The 5,000-nt window shown below is 54.3% G+C and overlaps 1 non-coding gene across 1 annotated transcript in view; it reads left to right on the forward strand.

The window, feature by feature from the left end:
• The first annotated feature begins 3,514 nt into the window (after positions 1-3,514).
• The window catches only part of LOC126326158 (small subunit ribosomal RNA), a 1,893-nt gene continuing 407 nt past the window's right edge, over positions 3,515-5,000 (forward strand). The window contains exon 1 of the ribosomal RNA XR_007560552.1: positions 3,515-5,000. This exon is cut by the window's right edge and continues 407 nt beyond it. This is a non-coding gene — a ribosomal RNA (small subunit ribosomal RNA).

Raw genomic sequence — 5,000 nt, forward strand, 5'->3', positions numbered from 1 at the left:
TTATCCTCGCTGCCACAGGACACTATCCAAAGAACGACAAGAGGAACGTCACGTCCACTAATAAGACAGAATGTCTCACACCACCCGCAAACAACGCAGCTCAAATCAGCCAGCAACACCCACAGTGGTCCACCCAGTATCAACACAGGACGCAACGCCACGCCACAACACAAAAGGTACAAGTAATAAAATACCCTTTGGCCACACTCCTTATAAAGGCATCGAACCAACCCACCACCTGACACCAGCCAAACGTACATCCTGATTTGACACATCTCTGGCAACCTAACCCACGTTGGCCCTTAACCTAACCCACGTTGGCCCTTAACCTAACCCACGTTGGCCCTTAACCTAACCCACGTTGGCCCTTAACCTAACCCACGTTGGCCCTTAACCTAACCCACGTTGGCCCTTAACCTAACCCACGTTGGCCCTTAACCTAACCCACGTTGGCCCTTAACCTAACCCACGTTGGCCCTTAACCTAACCCACGTTGGCCCTTAACCTAACCCACGTTGGCCCTTAACCTAACCCACGTTGGCCCTTAACCTAACCCACGTTGGCCCTTAACCTAACCCACGTTGGCCCTTAACCTAACCCACGTTGGCCCTTAACCTAACCCACGTTGGCCCTTAACCTAACCCACGTTGGCCCTTAACCTAACCCACGTTGGCCCTTAACCTAACCCACGTTGGCCCTTAACCTAACCCACGTTGGCCCTTAACCTAACCCACGTTGGCCCTTAACCTAACCCACGTTGGCCCTTAACCTAACCCACGTTGGCCCTTAACCTAACCCACGTTGGCCCTTAACCTAACCCACGTTGGCCCCTTAACCTAACCCACGTTGGCACCTTAACCTAAGTTACGCTGCACCTTAACCTAAGTTACGCTGCACCTTAACCCAAGTTACGCTGCACCTTAACCCAAGTTACGCTGCACCTTAACCCAAGTTACGCTGCACCTTAACCCAAGTTACGCTGCACCTTAACCCAAGTTACGCTGCACCTTAACCCAAGTTACGCTGCACCTTAACCCAAGTTACGCTGCACCTTAACCCAAGTTACGCTGCACCTTAACCCAAGTTACGCTGCACCTTAACCCAAGTTACGCTGCACCTTAACCCAAGTTACGCTGCACCTTAACCCAAGTTACGCTGCACCTTAACCCAAGTTACGCTGCACCTTAACCCAAGTTACGCTGCACCTTAACCCAAGTTACGCTGCACCTTAACCCAAGTTACGCTGCACCTTAACCCAAGTTACGCTGCACCTTAACCCAAGTTACGCTGCACCTTAACCCAAGTTACGCTGCACCTTAACCCAAGTTACGCTGCACCTTAACCCAAGTTACGCTGCACCTTAACCCAAGTTACGCTGCACCTTAACCCAAGTTACGCTGCACCTTAACCCAAGTTACGCTGCACCTTAACCCAAGTTACGCTGCACCTTAACCCAAGTTACGCTGCACCTTAACCCAAGTTACGCTGCACCTTAACCCAAGTTACGCTGCACCTTAACCCAAGTTACGCTGCACCTTAACCCAAGTTACGCTGCACCTTAACCCAAGTTACGCTGCACCTTAACCTAACTTACGCTGCACCTTAACCTAACTTACGCTGCACCTTAACCTAACTTACGCTGCACCTTAACCTAACTTACACTGCACCTTAACTGTCACATGTAACGTCACAGGAATGTAGCTTTGCCTAACAGCAACCCTCTGAACATAGTTCACTGCTTGGATCCTCTGGTGTCATGTGTATTTCTTGATGCCATGGTGCGTACCCTCACATAAAGGTCTTTCGAGTGTTGCGTACTTTCTACACAGTCCCGCTAACCACTGGAAGGGTGTACCGCTACAGAACGAATATCGCCCTCCCCTCCTGCCCTTCCAAGCTGGTCGGTCAGGCGTTTGTTTGTGAAATGAGCCTTGCAGCTGTTCAGTTGCATTCGGTTGTCGATGCAGTCAGTGTACGTTGTGGTACGGCCTGTGTGGACTGTCCGCTGATGTACGCGTAACCCACACTGATCATCCGTCGTTACGTACTGAGTGACATAATGTGGCACATGCTTGACCGTACACCGGCTGCGCCCTACAATGGCGAATCATAAGGGCCATATGTTGTGCACGATGCTACTTGTCTCGTCTCCCCATTACAGCGAGATTGCACTGTTGTACGCCGTACAGACATGTGGTAGGTAGGTACGGACGAAAGTATTGCATGTTGGCCCCCCCCCCCCCCCCCTCCTCCCTCTGCCGGGAATCAGCGTGAGCCGTCTGTTGATGTAGCGACGAGGGTTTTCCTATTTAATCGTATTGCCCCACACAACATGATAGCACGGTGGACCGCGTTCCACATCTGCGACATGCTACAGAGGCCGGTTGACAGTCGACCGCGCAAGGGACATTGCACACGTGCGCGGACCATCTTCCACGTGTTCTCTCGTGTACATGCCGCAGTGTGTATGTGGGCTGATGTAGCGTGTCGTGACACATAACATGCAGGCATGCCAGAATCGTAGATTTCGCAAATGTAGATTGACGTATACGTTTGCTGCCAAAGATCCGCAAATGAACTGGAAATCAGTTGTTGAGCGGTTGTTCGCGCTGCAGGTGCATCGGTGATAGCGACGATCGGTACATCTATGAACCGGTTGTTTCGGCGGTACCCGCCATGCCCCCGAACCTGAGTTGGCCATGTGGGTATGAAGCGATACGAGGCTGTGGCTTGGCGGGACAGTCCCCGGCCGGTGAGGGGGGGCCGCCCGGCGTGCTGGCCGCGCGCTGCGTGAGCGCACGCACTACAGCCGGCTGGTGGGGGGCGCCCAGTGGCAGGAGCGCCGGCCGACGGGCCCGGCTGGCGTCCCAGCTATGCGCCGGCGCACCCTGCGCGCGGCGCCAGGCGGCCAAAGTGGGTTCTGCCGAGCCCGGTGCGAAGCGCGGTGGACATCTGCAGTGTGCTGGTCCGATTGCGGACTGTGTGCGTTGAGGATGCGCCGCCGCCCGGCACTCGGCGTCGCGACGCCGTCTGCTGCTCGGTCGCCCCCAGCGGTTCTCGCAGGTGGTTTGTATCGCAGCTCTGCGGACGTGTTGGCGCGTGCGCTGTGCTGGGAGAGTTCGCTTCTGCACCCAAGTGGGGCTTTGCCCTTCTGTGGCGCTGGCGTTGGAGCTGCCGGTCACCGTAGGTGGCGCGTGTTGTTTCCCGCCGGCAATGCCACGACAGCACGCTCCCGGGCCTCTGTCGGCAGCGGCAAGCTCAGTTGGGAGCACGGGTGTTCGCACTGAAAGCGTCTACTCGCCCATCTCCGGGCGATTGCGCCTCTCTCGAACCCGACCAAGTACTTAGGACGGCGCTGCGCGCCGCCGGGACCTGAGAGGGTTTCGAGGTGTATCGTGCAGGGGAGCTCAGCCTCCTCCTGTTTGCAGAATAATTGAGCGGACGCTTGCGTGTTCGCGCGGGCCCTCGGGACACACTCCCGGGCGGCCGGCTGCTCAGCTCTCGTTGACGCAGCTCCCTGGTTGATCCTGCCAGTAGTCATATGCTTGTCTCAAAGATTAAGCCATGCATGTCTCAGTACAAGCCGCATTAAGGTGAAACCGCGAATGGCTCATTAAATCAGTTATGGTTCCTTAGATCGTACCCACGTTACTTGGATAACTGTGGTAATTCTAGAGCTAATACATGCAAACAGAGTCCCGACCAGAGATGGAAGGGACGCTTTTATTAGATCAAAACCAATCGGATTGGCTCGTCTGGTCCGTTTGCCTTGGTGACTCTGAATAACTTTGGGCTGATCGCACGGTCCTCGTACCGGCGACGCATCTTTCAAATGTCTGCCTTATCAACTGTCGATGGTAGGTTCTGCGCCTACCATGGTTGTAACGGGTAACGGGGAATCAGGGTTCGATTCCGGAGAGGGAGCCTGAGAAACGGCTACCACATCCAAGGAAGGCAGCAGGCGCGCAAATTACCCACTCCCGGCACGGGGAGGTAGTGACGAAAAATAACGATACGGGACTCATCCGAGGCCCCGTAATCGGAATGAGTACACTTTAAATCCTTTAACGAGTATCTATTGGAGGGCAAGTCTGGTGCCAGCAGCCGCGGTAATTCCAGCTCCAATAGCGTATATTAAAGTTGTTGCGGTTAAAAAGCTCGTAGTTGGATTTGTGTCCCACGCTGTTGGTTCACCGCCCGTCGGTGTTTAACTGGCATGTATCGTGGGACGTCCTGCCGGTGGGGCGAGCCGAAGGCGTGCTTGCGCGTCCCGAGGCGGACCCCGTTGAAATCCTACCAGGGTGCTCTTAGTTGAGTGTCTCGGTGGGCCGGCACGTTTACTTTGAACAAATTAGAGTGCTTAAAGCAGGCAAGCCCGCCTGAATACTGTGTGCATGGAATAATGGAATAGGACCTCGGTTCTATTTTGTTGGTTTTCGGAACCCGAGGTAATGATTAATAGGGACAGGCGGGGGCATTCGTATTGCGACGTTAGAGGTGAAATTCTTGGATCGTCGCAAGACGAACAGAAGCGAAAGCATTTGCCAAGTATGTTTTCATTAATCAAGAACGAAAGTTAGAGGTTCGAAGGCGATCAGATACCGCCCTAGTTCTAACCATAAACGATGCCAGCCAGCGATCCGCCGCAGTTCCTCCGATGACTCGGCGGGCAGCCTCCGGGAAACCAAAGCTTTTGGGTTCCGGGGGAAGTATGGTTGCAAAGCTGAAACTTAAAGGAATTGACGGAAGGGCACCACCAGGAGTGGAGCCTGCGGCTTAATTTGACTCAACACGGGAAACCTCACCAGGCCCGGACACCGGAAGGATTGACAGATTGATAGCTCTTTCTTGATTCGGTGGGTGGTGGTGCATGGCCGTTCTTAGTTGGTGGAGCGATTTGTCTGGTTAATTCCGATAACGAACGAGACTCTAGCCTGCTAACTAGTCGCGTGACATCCTTCGTGCTGTCAGCGATTACTTTTCTTCTTAGAGGGACAGGC

Source organism: Schistocerca gregaria, unplaced genomic scaffold (assembly GCF_023897955.1).
Source record: "Schistocerca gregaria isolate iqSchGreg1 unplaced genomic scaffold, iqSchGreg1.2 ptg000976l, whole genome shotgun sequence".
NCBI lineage: Eukaryota > Metazoa > Arthropoda > Insecta > Orthoptera > Acrididae > Schistocerca > Schistocerca gregaria.